Raw genomic sequence first — 19,942 nt, 5'->3', positions numbered from 1 at the left:
GGGACCGTGAGAGTCTGGGGGAGCCGCGAGTCACTCAGCAGGGCTCAGGTACCAGTTCGGAGGTCTTACGTTCTTTAGGGAGCCGCAAGTCACTCAGCAGGGCTCAGGTACAAGTTCGGAGGTCTTACGATCTTCAGGGAGCCGCGAGTCACTCAGCAGGGCTCAGGTACAAGTTCGGAGGTCTTACGATCTTCAGGGAGCCGCGAGTCACTCAGCAGGGCTCAGGTACAAGTTCGGAGGTCTTACGATCTTCAGGGAGCCGCGAGTCACTCAGCAGGGCTCAGGTGAGTTCCAGTTCCAGGAGCCGCGACCACGTCAGCAGGCTCTCGTTGTTCCAGCGTCGAATCTGCCGGACAGCCCCAGAGCACCCCTTGTTATAGTTCGACCCCTCTTTGATGTCCGGAGTCTGTGCAGGCAGGGGTCTTGTCACCTGGGGGTCGCTTGTCGGGATTTCCTGCTATAGTCTTTTGATCCTTTCAGGGCCGGGTCGGGAGGAGTCCCAGACACCCAGCAGGCGTGGAGCCAGCCCTCAGGGAGGCCGGAGGGCCGATCGAAACCCATCGTCCCGGGGGAGTTCAGAGGTGCGATAGAAACTGCTCCTCCCTCTCTCATCCCCTGGAAGCGTGATGTCCTCCAGCCGGAGTGGCGCCTCTAGGCCCGGGTCGCGCTGGGGCCGGGCGGCCATCTTGGTGCATGAAGTGGGCACGCGGGCCCGGGGTGGCCGAAAGGAGAGAGGCCAGGGACGGGGATGTCCGGGTCGGTGCGTGTGTCCTGGTGGGGAGGTTCGGCTGGGCCGGGTGCTTGGGCTGTAGGTACCAGGTTTCGGTGGTGCGGGGGCACGGAGGGCCATTCTACGAGGCCGGGTCCAACAGTGCTACATACTACGTTGTGGTGAAGCTATGCTTCACTATTGAGCAATTCAGAAATAAGGAGTTTAACACATAGCACTCGCTCTTGGCCACATATAGGGGCCTAAAACGGCACAGTGATAGGGTAGGAAAAAGCTAGGGATCTATGCATCCACTAGGCTCTGCTAAGCTCGTTGCCCCCAGAAATGTGGCTCTATTCCCTGTCTGCTTCTCTATGTTCCAACTGTGCAGGGATGATCACACGTTTTCAGAAATCTTCTAGTCAAACGTGCACTCCAAATTCTTATATAACTGCTTTGACCTCCTGCCTATTCGTGACATCAGTGTGTGCACATAGCAGTTGCTGACCTCGAATTCTGAAGAGTTCACAATGGTCCATGGTGTTATTATCATCACCAAATATTTCTATTTGTATTTCGTTTTAAAAACATTACAAACCACCTGTGTACAACACATTAAAACATACTTGTTCAATTAAAGCAATTCGTTACATTCATTCAAATTAGAAAGTCAAAAAACATAGTCAAAGAACGTAAGTGTTTCAATTTCATATGATGCCTGTTATCACCAGACTACAGCATTCTTATTAGAATGTCATAACCTGAATATAATCTGTGCATGTTTATCCAGCCTCCGTTTTCATTCACAATTCCATCAGTCTACAAGCTAAGCTTCTACTTAGGGGTATCAATATATATTTGGAAGCAAAAACAGCAAATTGCTTATGAGGTACTTAGAGGTAAGGAGGGCTCTCTACAAAACGACGGACTGCTTCATTCTGCTGTAGATTTACTAGTCAGCCCCTGGATCTACTTATGAGGAAACATTTAATTTCTCTGCATTGTATGGCAATAGGTCTTACCCAAATCCTGTTAATGTCAAATACTGATTTTGTTGATTCGACTGCTGCTGGAAGTCAGTAATATCACCATGCATTCACTACGGTTTCCATGAAGACACACGTTCTGTTGCATCTTAATGGCAACTTTTGTGGGCAGGACAAACTTTGCTTGACTAGGTTGACTGAAATGCCAATGCACTGTAATGTGTTCTAGCATAATATTGTGAATATTTTTTTTGATAAGCAAATTTTTATTTTGCAAAAGAACACACGTAAATACATGTACAACCGTCCAAACGAACTGGCATCAAAAAGACCTCTCCAATGTTCATTGACATTGAATATCGAGACCTCCCACCCCCTCCCCGACCACCTCACTCCCTCCACCCGCATCGATACCCCTAGATTATACCCCCTAGCCACTTCCCCCATATTCTGCTAAACTTTTTGGGACAACCCCGCACCAAATACATCATGCGCTCCTGCGTCGTTTACCAGTCCACCCCCCTTCTCCATGTAGCACATTTGGGTGGGTCGGTCCGCTTCCAAGCAGCAGCAATATCTCTTTTTGCCACTACCAGGGCAGTAGTTAGGAAAAGTTTCTCATTACGGGAACCGTCCAAACCGTCCGTTATCCCCAGCAGGGCCAGTTTAGGATCATGGGGGACCTCCCACCCCAGTGTCTCAGTTAGTTCAGTCTCAATCTCGGCCCAGTAGGCTCCCAGACGCGGGCAGGTCCACACCATGTGGAAAAAATCAACAGGGTCCGCCCCACAACGTGCACATGAGGCATCTGGAGAAAGACCCGCACGGTGGAGGCGTTCCGAGGTCAGATAGGCGGTATGCAGGTAATAAAGCTGAATGAGCCGCAGCCTGGCCGATGAGGTGATCGTCCTGGGTGCCATAAGGGCGTCCCTCCAATCAGCCTCGTCCAGTGGTCCCACCCAGGCCTCCCAGCGCAGCTTCATGTCATCCCAGTCCATTGGGGTGTTATTGACCAGGGTACGGTAAATACAGGAGATTCCCCCCCTCCCCAGAAACCCCCTCATCACCTGAGCTTCGGGTGGGCTATGATCAGGGATCCTTGAATCTAGAGGGACATGAGACTGAATCGCGTGACGCAGCTGGAGATATTTGTAAAACTGTGAGGGGCACAACGAGAAACGCTCTCGGAGCTCCTGGAAGGAGCACATGTGACTCCCCCGCCACAGATCGCCTAAACAAGAAATCCCAAGGAGATCCCACGCTCGAAACCCTTCCAAACCCGCGACCTCCCGCAGCCAAGTGCCATGCCAGAGCGGTGTAACACGGGTCAATTTCCCCGACCACTGGGTATGTCGTAGAGCGGCACGCCAAGCCAAGAAAGGAGCCCGTACAACGTCCGGGAGCGACCGAGGAACCGTCGCCCCGTAGAGCATATTTTGAATGGAGGGGAACCCCATCAGCTGTACCTCCAGCCTGTAGGCCGGATCGTCCCACCCGCCCGAGAACCAATCATGGACCACCAGGAGCCGAGTTGCAAGATAATACAAATAAAGGTTGGTCATGCTCAGACCTCCGTCATAGGACGGAACCCGGCATTGGCTCAGGGCCAGACGGGTCCTACCACCACCCCAGAGAAACTTGGTCGCCATACTATCCAAGTCCCAGAACCAAGGACGAGAGAAAGAGCAGGGTGTGTTCTGCAGCATGTACAGGAACTTGGGAAGGATCATCATCTTGTAGAGTGCAATCCTCCCCAGTGGATTCAATGGGAGCGATTGCCACCTCGCCAGGTCTGATCTGGCTTTATTGACCACAGGAGCCACGTTGAGAGCCCAGCAGAGCTCCGGTAGAAGGGTAATATTGTGAATATTTAGTAATTAGAAAATAAGATCATTATAAACATGTGCCTGTGATGATTCCACCAGGCACCCTTACCAAAGTCTATGGACATATTTAGTCATAAAGGAAAAGTTAAGTTTATGGTGCTGAACAGAGGTCTCATGCTGTCGTTGGTAGATTTATATTTTGTGGTTCTGTCAATGGTTTTGCACTGAGAATGATATTCGATCTATACTACTGTCATCCTTCCAGATAGGATGTATTTGACATGCAGAGCCGGCCCTAAATCGGATTGACTGGGACCGTGCCCTGGGCGGATAGAAAATTTGATGTTTTCTGTGGGGGCGGGTGTTTTTGCAGTGTGACAGCAGGAGATGTGAGGAAAATTGGAGGAGGCAGGGGGTTGATGGGGTGCTAACAATTAAGCAGAGGTACATTAAGGGCTGATTACAATGTTTTTAATGGGTCCCGATTGCTACCAAGTGGGATGGATGAGCTGCTGTTTGCACAACGTTGTCAGGCAGCTCCCTGCTGCGCCTCTCAGATATGAGCACCCCAGACCTGGGCCCTGCTCGCCTATGCCCAAGACCGGTCCTGCTAACATGTAATTCTCTTAGATTCACAAGCAAAATCTTTCCAATATATGGCATTTTGGTAAATTTTTCTGACAAAGGGGATGACAGAAGTAGTGTGGAGGTTCCTTGGATTGGATGGGTTAACCCAAGTAAAACAAGTGCACAAAGGGTGAGGATTCAGCTGTAGGCCGAACATCATTTTGATATGGAGCTGTTAGCCAGGCTTTCAATTTAGTTTCTGTGTCATACAGGTGATAGCATGGATTGGGGCCAAAATGTAACAATAAGGTTCACCGTTTTCAGGGGGCGTGGCTTGACGCGAGGCAAGATGGCCGCACTGTAGTGCTGCTCCGCCGGCCGCCTCCAACATCCTGCATTATCCTGCTCTCTAGACGCCCATCACCGAGCGCCAAGGTACAGGTTTGAGGCCCCGGATCGGGCGCTTGCGGAGGCTGAGGTTCCTGTGCGGCTCCACGGTCCGTGGCCGTGACTGAGGCGCTGCGCTTGGCGAGGCCGCCATTTTGGGACAGCTGCGGAGAGCGGAGGAGTCGGGGCGGCGAGGATCGACATCGCGCTGGGACCCACCCGCGCTGCCTGTCAGGTGCCTGTGCGGAAATTGTCGGAGGAGAGTAGCGGTGGCAAGCGGTGTCGACGCTGGAGCTACCTGACGCTGCATGCAGCGGCGGAGGAGGCGAGTGGTGGCTCGGCGAGCGCGGAGGTGGGGCGAGCGGTGCGGTGTACACGCGAGCTGCCGGCTTCGGACGGGTGAGTAGGCCCTGTGGCCGGCGGCGCGCTCCCCCCCCGCCCCCCCGTGTCCGACCTGGACTGCCCAGTGCTGGTGTACAAGTGCCTGGGCGCCTACGCTGACTGCGGACCGTTGCGGGCTGTGGGAGCCTGGGGAACGAGAGGTGGATTGGCGGACGTGGAGACTGACTGTGCTGCGACGAGGGGTCCACGAGCTGTCGGCTCGGCGGCGGATCCCCTCCCCCCCCCCCGAGTGAACTGCCTAGTGCTGAGCTGCGGAGGCCTGGGTGACGGCCCTGGAGGCTGGAAACACACGCTGCAAGGTGCGGACCTCTGCCTGGGGGACTGAGCTGTAGCAGGTGGCGCTGGATTGTCGTGGGACCTTTGGGGGACACCTGGAGGCGAGCTCCCTACTGGTGGCGGTGAGGCCTGCGACGCTGCTCGAGTGAGTTGGTGGAGCGGGGGCCTGCTGGCGCTGTGTGGTGTGTGCCGCGTGGGTCCCCCCTTGAGGCGATCGCGGACGGCGGACGCTGCTCCCCTCCCCCCCTGGTTGGATCCTGCCATCGCCTGGTACTCTGCTCCTTGCTGGCCTGGGGGCGCGCCTCCATCCTCTGTTTGCCCTACAGTCCCTTTCGTGTCCGGTTCGGTGAGGGCTGGGAGGCGACCATGGGCAAGCCGGACAAAGCTCAATCGCGGCTCACGTTTGAGACGCGCAAAGGGGGCAAGTCGTCGCACTCCTTGACTTCAGACTCGGAGTTGGAGTCTACCACGCCGGCCCCCACAGCCTTGGAGAAAACGCTGTCGGCAATTCAGGCCAGCCTACAATCTATAGATGGCAAGATAGAGGCCCTCAGTGGTCGCATGGACTCCATTTCCGCCAAGCTGGACAGGCAGGGGGTGCGCTTGGGCGAGGCGGAGCAGCGCATTTCGGATAACTAGGATGGTCTCAGGCAGGTCTCCGACAAGACTGCGGACATTGCGAAGCTGCTGGCAGTGATACAGGCCAAGAACGAGGATATTGAAGCGCGTTCTCGGCGCAATAACGTACGGATTTTGGGGCTGCCGGAATCCACAAATGTAGGCAGATTTGAGGACTACATCGAGACCATGATACGGGACATCTGTGAGCCCGCGAACCTCTCAGCCATGTTTGCCGTTGAGCGCGCCCATAGATCCCTGAATGCGCGTCCGCCACCGGGCGCTCCACCGCGCCCCATTATAGCTAGACTGTTGAACTTCAGGGACAGGGACACACTGCTTCGTATCACTCGTCAGAAAGGCACAATTAACTACCAAGGCAATGTCCTCTCCTTTTTCCCTGACTTCACTGCCGCGGTCCAAGCAGCCCGTAAAGAATTTCTGGGGGTCAAAAAGCTGCTCATGAAAGACCGAATCCCTTATGCGATGCTATATCCGGCGCGTCTCCGTATCGGCAATGATGATGCAGCTAAAATATTCACTAGCCCGAAATCGGCTATGGACCATGCTAGATCACTGAGGAAGAGGCAACAGCACTCCGCTCCCGCCTCCGAGATTGATGATTGACTGTGGTTTCACCTCTCCACTAGATCGCTGCTGGATCCACATTGAGGCCTGCTCGACTTGCATCCTACGTGGTTGCCTTGGGTTACGTGACTGCTGACTTCTATCTGTTGTTTGCTGCGCTAATGTGCTGCACTTGTGCTGTCTCTCCTGTGGCTCCCTGTTGGCTATTGCTGTGTGTTGTTGCTCAGGCATGTGGCCGTTGCTGGTCCAGGGGCCAACTAGATGTCACCTGCATGTGATTTCAGCCCTTTGCTATCATGGGGCGAGATGCACTACTGGGTCTCATTGACTGTTTCCCTCGTGGCGATGCTGTTGTGCTGCGACTGGGAAGTCTAAGCCGCACGCTGGGCGGACACATGGCGCCTCGGGTGGTGGGCTAATCGTTGGGAGTATTAGACACAGAATGGCGGCCCCCTCCCCAAAAGACTGGGAGGTGTTTGCGGCCGCTACGTTCCCCCCAATGGGTGCTCCCCACCTTTCTTTCTCATTGTTGTGCAATGGGTTTGTTTTTGGTTTTGTTTTTATATTATGTTGTTTATTGTCGGGGTCTGTCTTTTGCAAAGTTGGGCTGCTGAAGTGGGTGGAGGGCGGGGGTTCAATACAGTTCTGGATGCAAGAGGGGTATGAGCTTGGAGCGTGTGCTTGGATGATGAAGCGAGGTGCGTGTGGTGATGCGGTGTGGGGGGTGACAGCTGGGTCGGCAGTGGGGCCACTACTTGAAGAAAATGGGTGACGAATACAGATGCCTAACCTGGAATGTCCGCGGGCTTAACACCCCAAAGAAAATAAGACATGTCCTGCACTACTTAGATAGGCACAATATCCAGGTGGCGTTGCTGCAGGAGACGCACCTCACTAAACACACTGAGGCCACGATGGCGTGCAGGTGGGCGGGGTTTCGGCTTGCTTCTTCCTACTCAGCTTATGCGCGAGGGGTGGTTATACTGGTTAAAAAGGGTGTCCCTTTCCTACCTGTGCGAACATCTACTGACTCAGAGGGGCGCTGGGCGGCGGTACAGGGCAGACTGGGCATGACCTATATTACGATTCTCAATATGTATGGTCCGGTGGTGGATGATCCGTCCCCCTTTACGCAGATGCTCGCTGCGGTGCGCTCCTGGCCGGATGCGGCGGTACTCTGGGGGGGTGACCTCAACACACATCTAAATCCACAGGTTGACAAATCAAATCCGGCGGGTCCTCGCACGCTTCGAGTGGCTCAGTGTGTTCGGGAGGCAATGGGGGAGTTGGGACTGGTGGATGTCTGTCGGTTGAGGAATGAACGGGCTTGCATAGGCACGCACATCACACCTGCCCACAATAGCTGGTCCCGACTGGACTATTGGTTGTTGGGGGAGGAGACAAACAGATGGGTGCTCGATGTCCGCAACCTGCCACGCACACTATCGGATCACAGCCCCGTACTTCTGCACCTGCGGATTCCGGCGTGCCCCCACCGCCCCTTCACATGGCGCTTTCGCGCGGAGGCACTGCGAGACCCGCTATACACGGACACTATTAGGGAGGCCATAGTCAACTATTTCACTGAAAACGTGGGCTCCGTGGCTAGCCAGGCGTCGCTCTGGGAGGCATTCAAAGTGACGATTCGGGGGGTCTGCATTGGCACCACCGCAGGTATTCTGAAAGACATACGGGGGCAGCTTGCTAAAACTGAGACTGCTCTTGCTGGGTTGGAGAGGGAATACTATGCAGCGCCGTCTACTGCCACGTTGGCACGAATACAAGAGTTGCTCGTGGAATATGATAAATGGGCGGATACGGAAGTAAAATACAAGGGGAAAAGACATGTGGCTAGGGCGTATGGTGAGGGGGGGCGACCTGGCGGGAATCTGGCCGCTAAATTACAATTTCGAGCAAATCATCAGCAGATTGACAAGATTGTGGATGCTGCTGGGACCGAGCATTTCACGCCGCAGGCCATTGTAGATCAATTTAAAGATTGCTATCAGACACTTTATACGACACAGGGGGAGGTGGACGGATCGGCCCTGACGGACTATTTATCGGACGTAGCGTGTGCGTGGCTCTCCGACTCACATCGAGAATACCTATCAATGCCTATAGATGTGCAGGATGTCCGAGACGCTATTATCTCTCTTCCCAATAAAAAGGCCCCCGGGCCTGACGGCCTGTCGGCCGAATTCTACAAGACTTACGTCGACCTACTTGCCCCACATTTACTGGAACTCTATGCTGAGGCGCATGAGGCTGGCGTCTTGCCCCCGTCTCTGCGACAGGCCATGATCATCACTCTCCTTAAAAAGGATAAGCCGCCCTCCAGTTGCGACTCCTATCGTCCACTATCACTGATTAATCTGGACGCCAAAATATTTGCTAAGATTCTGGCCACAAAACTGCAGCCGCTAATGACCCGGCTAGTGCTCCCCGATCAGTCCGGGTTTATACCGGAACGGTCCACTTCTCACAATCTGCAGACTATTTTCTCCATGTTCCATATCCTTAATCCTGAGTTGCCGGCGGCTGCTGTCATGTTGGACGCGGCTAAAGCCTTCGACTCCGTAGAATGGCACTATATGTTTTACATACTATGTAAGATGGGTTTCCCAGAGGTCATGATGCAGTGGATTCGGCTCTTATACACGGACATATCGGCGGTGGTGCGCGTGGGTAACCACACGTCTGGGCCTTTTCGAATTGCGAGGGGTACGAGGCAGGGGTGCCCGCTGTCCCCTTTGCTGTTCGCCCTTGTTCTCGAACCACTGGCTTGTAAGATTCGGCAATGTCACAGGGAATCTGCCCTCAATTTTAATCACCGGCCAGTAGGAATATCAATGTACGCTGACGACATGGTTTTGTTCATCAGACATCCCCAAACGCATTTAGCTCCGGTCCTTCGGGAATACATTAAATTTGGTCGGTACTCTGGGCTCACGATTAACTGGGACAAGTCAGTTGTCATTCCACTTACGACGATTACGTCCCAGCCCCAACTGGAATACCCCTTGATTTGGACGACAGACCCAGTAAAATACTTCGGAGTGTGGGTCCATCGTGATCCCGAGGTAGTGATCAGGGAAAATTACGGTAGGGCTTACGACACACTGGTGCGGCAGGTAGACGGCTGGCTGCGCCTCCCCCTGTCCCTGGCAGACCGCATGGCTGTGGTAAAAATGGTTGTCCTCCCACGCTTTCTATACTTATATTGCAATATACCGATTAAACTGACTCAACAATTTTTCACACTGCTGCGCACCCAACTACTGCGCTTAATCTGGGGGGGACGACATCCTAGAATTAGCTGGAAAACACTGACCTTGCCGTACGACAGAGGAGGATTCGCGGCGCCAGACTTTTACGTGTATTATCTCTGCGCACAAGCGCAATATGCGTACTTTTGGTATGGACCACACAACTTCATTCCGCATGTGGCGGTGGAGGATGGGGACGCCCATCCCACCCCACTTCGAGGTATGCTCACGCACACTACCCGGCACACGCCACGCACTGAAATTAACACACTGGACATGACTATTGCGGCCTGGCAGGCGATAGGCCGTAGGACGCAAAGGCTGCCGCTGTATGCGCCGGCACTGCCCTTGGCGCACCACGCTGCCTTGTCCGTCACGCGGGAGGCGGGTCCTCTAACATCGCTTAAAGAAGCTGGTATCACTCATATGCAAGATTTGTACACGCAGGGACACTATCTAGAGCAGAATGACCTAGCCTACATACAAAATACCACGCCTTTGTTTGTGTACACTTGCCACCGTCTCAAAAGGGCCATGAAAGCCCTGTTTCCATGCTGAGCCCCCCACGCTCAAGGCCCTGCAATTACTGTTGGTGGCTCCCTCTAGGAAGAAACTAATCACTAAACTATACAGAGCTGTGCAGGAGGAGACGGTTAGCGGCCCCGATGCCAGTCTCGCAAAGTGGAATGATATACTGGATCCCCAGCTCACGGGTGCGGAATGGGAGCGGATTTGTCAACTGACGGGCCGTCTGACCCCCAATGGCAACCTGCGAATTATCCACTTTAAATTCCTTCATCAAATATACTATACCCCGGCCCGGCTGCACAGAATGGGGTTGAGGGAATCGGCTCAGTGTAGACGATGTGGGCAGGAAGATGCGGATTTTCTGCACCTCGCTTGGAGCTGTGTGCCAGTGTTTGGGTACTGGGGAGAGGTACTGACTCACATTCACAAAATGACGGGGGCTCTGCTTCCATGTGTGCCTGTGGTGTGTCTGCTGGCTCATGTGCCTCAGCTGAAGGGCGTGGTGGGCAGATTTGCAAGGGTCGCTCTTCTGCTGGCTAAACGGCGCACTCTGTTCACGTGGGACAGTGTGGCTAAACCAAAATTAAGTAAGTGGCTGTCGGATATGGTATATTGCAGGGAAAACTTGGAACTATATGCAGAGGAGTTGCCCGCCTCATCCCAACCGAAGGATATTTGGGGGCCGCTCAGACGTTTCCTTGCTGAGGCAACGCCGACTGATGCTGAGTGATTTCTGTCACGTCACGTATATTGCTAGGGTGGCTGCTGCGCTGCTGTTATTACGGCGGGCCCGCTGCGGGGCGCGCGCCGTGTTTCCAAGGTGCACATTGTAATTTGTGACTCTGTCCGGAACTGTAATGTTGTTATAACGTTTTGTTCTTCTGTATGCTGCTCACAGATGACTGCGAAATGTACTTTATTTTACTTAATAAACAGATTTAAAAAAAAAAAGGTTCACCGTTTTCAATTACCATCACTTACAGGGGTAATCCCCGTTCCTGCACTGGTTTCTCTTCCCTTAAGTTGATGGATCTTTGCCACTGTATTTTGATTCAAAGACTTATTTCGCCATCACAAGCAAATTTGAAATACAATTCCAAGTTCAGTCAATCATGAGAGTTTGAATATAGCCTTATAGCCCGCCATAGCGGGCTATACCGGCTATTAAAGGCCCGCTCCAGAGCCGAAGGCGAGGACATTTAACAAGGGAGCGGGACTTTAATAGCTGGTATAGCCCAGCTACGAAGGGCTATAAAGCTATCTATTAGAACATTTTGCCACTAGAGGGCCGAATGTTCTAACAAATAAAACAAAGGCGTCTCGGAGCCCGAGGGGGTTTAAATCCCCTCGAGCTCCGAGAGGCCTTTGTTCACAGTAAAAGCTGTGAACAAAAGAAACATTGGAATGTTGCTCTGCGGGCTTTTACCGGCCCGTAGAAGCACGGAGCACTCCATTGTCTGCAATGGAGCTCCCAACGTTCCAATGTTCTAATATAGCCTTATAGCCCACCGTAGCGGGCTATACCAGCTATTAAAGGCCCGCTCCAACGTCAAAGGCCCGAGCCAAAGGCGCGGGACTTTAACAAGGGAGTGGGACTTTAATAGCTGGTATAGCCCAGCTACGAAGGGCTATAAGGCTATTGGAACATTCTGCCACTAGAGGGCAGAATGTTCCAACAAATAGAACAAAGGCCAATCGGAGTTCGAAATGTTTAAATTACCTCGGGCTCCGAGAGGCCATTGAAAACAACATTGGAATGTTGCTTTGCGGGCCTTTACCGGCCCATAAAAGTATGGAGCACTCCATTGTCTGCAATGGAGTTCCCAACATTCCAATGTTCTAATACGTTTTAAAAGCTTTATTCTCATTAAGAGATTAGTATTTTTTTTCTTTTTCATTATTCGTATTAGTCAATAAATCTTTAGTACGTTTATAGAAACCTCATAAAAGGGTGTGGTTAGAATCAAATAGACAAATAAGGCATCAAGCGCGTTCCATAAAGCAATAACCCTGTTCTAAAAGTTCAGCTCAGGATTTCAGCGTTAGTAGAACCCATGAAGAGTTCAGGTTCAAAGGTAAAGTGGGGAATCAAAGGAGCATTAAGGTCAAAGCTAAATTAAAGCAGTAGAACTTCCCATAAAGTGTAGTTCATGAAACTCAGCCAAGTCTCATTAATTCAAGTAAGTAATCATACAGGTGCAGTAGCCATCTGTAAAAATAAAGCCTCAAATTAAAGTAAAGATGAACAGAAGTAGCAGTAGCCACAACCGTCAGTCTAGGATAAAAACGCAGATAAGCAGTGGAGAAAAAGCCTTGAAACTAACTAGGAGCACACACTACTATAAAAGACATGAATACATGTTGCCAACAGTGTAGCAGGCTTCTTCCTCTCTGGACCAGTCGTATGGCAGCTCTCCTCTGTGAGTAGGTTCAGCTCTTCCTTTCCCATGAAAATACATGCAGATTGCAAAGCTTGATTGCAAGTTAGCTATAGACATTCTTACATAGGTAGGTTCAGCAAACATAAGCCTCAGTTCCCAAAGCTTCCAATACACGCTGGCCTTCTAAATACTAAATCTTTTACTGCGTGCACAATGAACAATGCTAAAGGAGGGAATCCTTAACTTGCAAAATATTGTTTAGGAATGCATTTCGTAAATACAAACAAGAAATATTCTTTTAAATGTGTAACTATTCTGTTCCAGCATTTTGTGTAATAGGGTTAGAGTCAGAAGTTAATCATTGGAAATAGTATGTTGCTTAGTCAAATAAAACATTGATTAAAACTAGAACATTCTGCAGTTATGTTTTTTTAAACTAGATTTTATTTGAGTTTTACACAGTTACATCCGAAGCATAAAATTCTCATTACATATCATGAGGAAAAGTGCTGACAAATTAGCCTCATCCCCTTGTGATCAACGTTATTAACATTTCAACTCCTTCCCACCAACTTCCAGTTCCTGGTGATTTCCTGTTTGGCTGGAACATATGCAAGAACCTGCAATTTCCCTGTCACTTTGGTTTTAGCTGTATGTGGGAACCATCCAAACAAGGAGTGGCTTGAAGTATGGGTGATCTCCTTGTCTGTGATAGTTTCCACTATGTGTAGCACCTCTTCCCAGAAAGCGCTCATAGTGGGGCAGTCCCAGAACATATGTAATATATGCACCTCTCTTTCCCCGTATCCGGGACAAGTTGCTGTCTCCGCTCGGAAAAAATTCTGATTTGCATTGGGGTAAGATGTGCCCTGTGTAGGATATAATAATTGATTATTTTGAACTGCGCATTCCGCAAAACTTTCGGGGTCCTCTCTACTATGGTCTCCCAAACCTCCTCAGGGATCGGGGTTCCCAAATCCTCTTGCCGCTGCAGTCGCAACCGCTCCATGGGCTTCTGAATGTCGCGACGTATCGCCCTGTAGAGGCAGTTAACCGTTTTGATCCTACCTGCCGATAGAGCTACGTATCGGTAGCAGTCCAGTGCTCCTGGTTCCATGAATCCCGCAACCCAGTGCTTCCGAAGTGCAGAGGTGAGGGCCCTGTGCAGGAGAAATTGGCCTTGGGGCAAGTCGAATTCTGTGTGAAAGTCGTCAAAGGGGAGCATCTCAGAATCTCGAAAAAGATCCCACACCACCCTCACCCCGCCTCCACCCAGGCATCCAAGCCCACCCAGTTCCCACTATGCGGTATGGTGTCGAAGCAGGGCAAGGGGCAAGTCAGGAGAGTACAGAGCTCTGCACCGGGTTACTACTCTGGTCTCTTCAGTGTCTCCAGTGGGTCTCCGCTGTATGCGCAACAATATTTTCGCGAGCACCGAGGGCGTTGGAGTGAACGGGTACAGGGCCCTCTCTGGGTTCCACCTGGTCGCAATCCACTGGACCAGCCAGTTGAGCTGTGCCGCATTGTATAAATATCCTTCAGAGTCCGAGACCTCTAACCCTCCAGTCTATGTGGAGCGCTGAATCGTGGTTATGGTCACTCGATTGTGTGGAGTGCTGTATCATGGTTATGGTCACTCGCCTGTGGCCTGATCCCCAAATGAACAATACGATCTGCGAGTCCAGATCCTGGAACATGGAACATTCTGCAGTTAATGCAAACATTTCTAAGCATATCACATTAAGATCAAACTTCTAAATTACTTTTGTCAACAGTTGAGCAATATTAGGTTCACTTCTAGTTAAAGAAATGTTACTTCTTAATATTTCTATGGCCTAAACACATAGCTATGAGTGCCTATCGCAGTTTACACATATTCTAAATGCGTTATTTCAGCCTTGAATCTCATGTCAATCGTTGCACATGTTTAACTGTGAACCTAAAAAATTTGCATTTTAATTAGTCGACCTTATCCCTGGTATGATGTAGTAGGACACCCACCCTCAACCTACTTCAGTGAGACCGGATGTTCTGTGACTCATCCCTCTATGACATGCCTGCACAGCACAACCAGAGCTTTACCGAACGGAAGGAGGAGACTTTCTGGTATTCACTTGTACTTGTATTTGTATTGCAGTAGTAGCATTTAAACAAGAACCATTCCACTGTTGTAATGATAGATTATATTAACTGACAGAGTAGAAACAAAGCAGGCAGTGGATCATGAATGGTGCATATTTGCATATAATTTAGATAAAGGATTCCGATGTGTATCTTGCATGTGCCCAGTCTGTGGGGAAATAAAATACCCAGCTGATATTTCCAACTCTACGTTTTGCTAAAAGGAAATTCTCAAAAGGGTTTCCAAACCCGATGAGCTATGTCTGTAGGACAATTAGGCTTTTCACTATAAATTACGACCTCACAGAAAACGTAACTAAAGCATCTCTTCCCATATTTATATTACCCTTATTCTGTTAGCGCTCACTGCTTATCAGTGTTACTCATTTTAAGTGAAGAACAGAACAAGTCTGAATGCTCCAACGCTGTAAATTAACACCGAGGTGTTTTTCCCGTAAAGAGGGAATTCTATGACGTACAACAAGACAGAGTCCCCCAAACGTTTGTGGTTCAAGACTATTGGAGTATTCATCTAATTTGAGCGTCATAAGAGTAAGAGAGCCGGCTTTATCTTGTCTGCACAGCACCCCAGCACTTTTCTCATACGCAGCAAAGGAGGGCGTAGAATGAGGCTGTTCAGAATCCTTTAGTAGAAGAGATTTTCCTCCATCTGCAGAGATGGGCAATTTGTACAACTCCAAACACTCCTCTACAAATAAAAGTCAAAGCACATTCCATCCTATGTATCCTAAGCACCTTTGCTAGTGGTTTATAATCTATTTTCGTGGCAAAGCTAAAGATGGTGCAGAGCCTTTTGGTCTCGTAAGAGGACAGTTAAAGAGAAGTAATAGGATAGTTGTGGGACAGAGTAATAAGTGAGTCAGTCTTACATAAGCCACCTAGAATGAATTTTAAAGGCAATGTAATCATACATTGATAAAGTTAGAGTATCCGGCCGGTGCTTGGCAGAACTTTGCAGGAATCACACGTCACTGTTTCAATACCATTAGCTGCTGCGTTTTTATGTGCATCCAGTAATGTGCATCTAAAGATGTAGGATGTGTAGTCAATAAATGGAGGAGTTACCCCTGAGGCCAGGTGATGGCTTGTACATGCTGAATGGTGCCAGGGGTGGTGGCCCCAATACCAAAAGAACCGGGGAGCTAGTCTGTTGAAAACACAATCTCATTGCCGAGGCATGACTGAGACTTTGGTATGGAAGTTGCAACAAAGACAAGGCTCACAAACCGCTTGAACCAAAGTATGAAGTCCTCAACTAGGGAGCACTGTACTAAATGCCGACCAAAATGGAACTATCATTAGTAGTGCACAATTCGAAGAGGAGTCGGTGTTTGATAGTTTTTCAGTGCCAAAAACCTTATGAATTTGCTTAGTCGTTGCACTGCTCACAGATAGTTACATAGTGATTTTGACAGTGTGGATTGGCAACAGCACTCCTAGATCAAGGAGAATACTGGTGAGGTCTTTTCCTAAAATACACAGCAGAATATCGATAGGGACCTTATGGAGCTCTCCACCAAGCCTAAAATGGCAGGTGCTCACACCACTCACCTGGAATTTAACCTTTAATCTTTTTTAGTTCTGTACTTTGTATGCCTTCTCAGGACTTCCCCTATTCATCTTGTTGCTGCTTCTGGAATTTTTTATCCATTCGACTCACTTCAGTGAGAAAATAGTCTACCTGCTCTCTTAACAGAAAATACATTCTCAATTCTCAGTTTAAGAGAAAGACGAGACACACACACACACACGAAGGACCTGGGCAAGTCAACAATATTGATACAATTAATATACTTTCATACTGTGCATTAAAACTCCTATGTTAAGGAGATGCAGAGCAATGGAGGAAATTATGTCATGTTATTGGTAAACATGTTTGCTTCCATATACAATGAAAGTCCCCAGACTGAGTTGGACAAGTGGTGCCACCATGCCATGTTCGTTTTTCCTCCCATCACTCTATTGTGCCCTCTAGTGAACTCCTGAATCTGCGAGCCCAGCAGAGGTGCTACACGATTTTACTTGGTTGTTGGTCATCCGTTCTATTTGTTCAGGGTAGAGTCAAACTCCCCACTCCACCTTTCCCTGCTTTGGTGTGTGTCACCTAGCAATGGTAGCCTTTTGTTGGGCTCTGGCTGGTGGCAGTATACATGCCCTCATTGCCCATGTTGACAAGTCCAAACTGGTCTGACTGTGGGCTTATTGCACCGGAAGACTGTAAAAATCAGTAACACTGATTATGCACTTCTTGAATAGAATAAGACATTCTTTAAAAACTTTGCACTTTGGTTGGCCTATGCATGCTGCTTATGTCACTAAAGTGTGATAAACACCAGTCCTTTATATCAAGAAGCATTGCCGCCTCAATTCTAAGAAATTGAATTGGGAGTTGCAGCTTCTATGATCAAGCAGTACAAACCCACAATGGAATGCAGTGTCTCATCTTCCAGTCACCAACTGTGACAGATCTCAAGGACCCTTGATTATTTTTAGTAGTGAATTATGGGTTCAGGTTACGGTTGCTTAATAGTCTCCCCTTTCTCCAGTTAATTTTTAAGTTTCAGCTACTTTCACTGACTGCAGAATATAACAAAAAATCTTTCAGTTTCGAGAAATCCAAGTTATTCTCTCCTCAAAAATGTAAGTTATATTTATTTCCATTTATAAAATGCGTAAAATGCCTGGACCAGCCTTAGCTTCCAGATGCCTTACAGCATAGAACAATACAAAAAAACTTCCATAAATGCAGAAGGTGAAAATAGAGCACACACTAAACAAGCAAAACATTTAAAGTGTCATATCAAAAAGAATTATTTGACAAAGTGAGGGCATTCACACTTTATCCAGGTGTTGTTTCTTGAAGGCCCGCTTAAGATTGTTGAGCAAAATAATGGAGCAAAAGGAGGATGGCAGCTGTTTCCAAAACGTGGCACCTGTTGTCTTGAAATAATTTCCTATAAGGTTTGCGTGGAATTAACGGGGACACAAGGTTTGGTATCTGCTGTGAATTATAACAATCTAGAAGGAATGTTAAAGCTAAAACGTACTGTCAGGCTTCCATGCTGAAGTATGACTAGCCTTCAGTATCATGCACAGCATCCTTATCCATTGTCACAGCATCCTTATCCATTGTCACAGCATCCTTATCCAACATCACAGCATCCTTATCCAACGTTGGCTAACCATGTTCTTGTCTTTGGAATGGCTCATGGTCGGGCTTGCTTAATCTGAACACCACTGCAGAGCTCTGTTCTGAACTGCTTGCAGCTTGCCCATAAGATGAAGAGATATATTAAGGCAAGTTATCCAGGAGTAAAAAAAAACTCTTGAAAACACCATAGCTTGTACAAGAGCTATCCTTATTGTCCTCCCCAAAATGGTGCAGACTTTAAAGACTGTATATTAAAGTTACCCATGTTGGAGGCAGCAAGGATCTGAGATGAAGAGGTAAGAGTGCATGTGAGAAGTTGGCCTGGTATATGATGTTCACTAGTTAAAGTGACCGCCTTGTACCATGCCAAGCAACCCTTATGGTGTGGTTGTAAGCCAACCTTTTCGGACTAGCTGCCCCAGTGGTAGCGTAGGCTAAGCAGTCTTTGAGGCTAAACTCGTTTAAGCGTGTTAAGCAAGCTGTTTTACCATATGTAACCCTCCTTTATACCAATGAAAGGACACCACACAGATATATATTCAAAATATATATGTATTTATTACTCAAAGTATCCCCTAGACTCTTTATGAGCACAGGAGCACAAATCGTTAAACAAGAAAGTATCACAAAATATGCACTTTATATGGATGGGCCCTGGTGGCCACTCAAACCATATACTAAAATAGTGGTATAAGTACCACGTCTAGGAAAGGAACAAGGCCTAGGGCCTTTAGAATCGCTGGGCCTACAAGGAGCTAACTTCAGTTAGTGACCAGGAGGTCCACGGGTCGCGTGTGCAGTGAGGAAAGTTACACGCGGGCTCCCATAGGTTTTCAATGGGTGCGTAAAAGTTCAAAAGTTACTGCTAAAAGGGTCTTCTGGTTGAACTACGAAATCAAGACTTCAGATCTAGACATTAGAGATGTTACTCTACACTTGTGCACCGGAGTGCCAGCTTTACCTCACCCACAGGAAGCGGGTGCATAGGTCTCGAAGTGCGTCGGGTTTCGTCTATCTGTTCAATGGAGCCTGACGACAAAGATGCTGCAGGCGGCCGGTTCAGAAGAGATGCGGTGGATCCAAGGATGGATCGGAGTTGTAGAAGACCTGTAAGCAGAGGGGACAGTGTTCACAGTCACTAGCCAGTGACCAGCGTGGCACCAGGTAGGTACCAGGCGATGTCGGGTGCAAACAGGCGAAGAGGTGTAGCTTGTCTCCGCAGCCACGTGGTCCCTGAAGGTTGACGACGTCCAGGAGTCGGTTCACGAGCTGTCCCACGCAGGCTCGAGCTGTCCCACGCAGGCTCTCGCTGTCGGCGGTGTCGGCGACTCGAAGGAAGCAAACAAGCCTTGGCAAAAGCAGGAGTCGCAGGAATTGAAGAAAGCTGATTACTCTGACCAGCAAGGTCAGAGGGGCTGCTCCTGTGGAGGGAAGCAGGGGCCAGTCTGGAGCAACCAGACCAGCGTCGTAGTTTTCAAAGTTGGTCGCCAAAATGGCCACTAGCCAACGGGCCAGGGACCGGGCAGGCGCGTCGAGATGCAAAGTGCAGAGGGGCCCCACGCAGATCGTGGAGATGCTGGAGGGCTCACCTTTGGTGCAGATGCTGCTCGGATGTTGGGCTTCTCAGGACCCAAAGCACAACTTGGAGGGAGCCTCTGTTGTCGCGCTTGCAGCTTGTCGAGTGTCTTTTCAAGATGGCTGGCTCCACGTGTCTCGGTGCCTCCACGGGACACGTGGATCGGGCTGTGAGAGGTCTGGAGGTCCAGGTCTTGTCGGTCTCTGGGCTCGGGCTCCGGCAGGAGGCGGCGGCAAAGCAGACGTCGAGTTGCTGGATGGTGCTTGCGTTAGCAAGATGGTCACTCCCTGACCATAGGGGAGATTTCCTTCTGTCCTCTGTGCAGCAGAGCGTCGAAGTTCCCGTCTTCTTCTTTGTGTTAAGTTGATTCCAGGATGTCTGAAGTCTTAGGACACAGCTCCTACCTTTAAGCGGATTCTAGGGGCCGGACTACCTGCTAGGTCCCTCCCTAAGGGTGGGACCAGGAAGGGGGGTGGTTACACCCCCAATCCTTTGTCCAGCTCGCCCCAGGTCTGGGGCTGGTGTGCCCCAAGACC

General features: G+C 49.7%; 1 protein-coding gene across 3 annotated transcripts in view; it reads left to right on the top strand.

Annotated features, from left to right (window-relative positions):
- STRADB (STE20 related adaptor beta) overlaps positions 1-19,942 on the top strand; it is a 390,751-nt gene that overhangs the window by 237,595 nt on the left and 133,214 nt on the right. The gene's annotated exons all lie outside the window — the stretch shown is intronic.

The sequence above is a fragment of the Triturus cristatus genome, chromosome 3_2, assembly GCF_964204655.1.
Source record: "Triturus cristatus chromosome 3_2, aTriCri1.1, whole genome shotgun sequence".
NCBI lineage: Eukaryota > Metazoa > Chordata > Amphibia > Caudata > Salamandridae > Triturus > Triturus cristatus.
The sequence above is the reverse complement of the archived record's forward strand: the minus strand, read 5'-3'. Positions and strand labels throughout refer to the sequence as shown.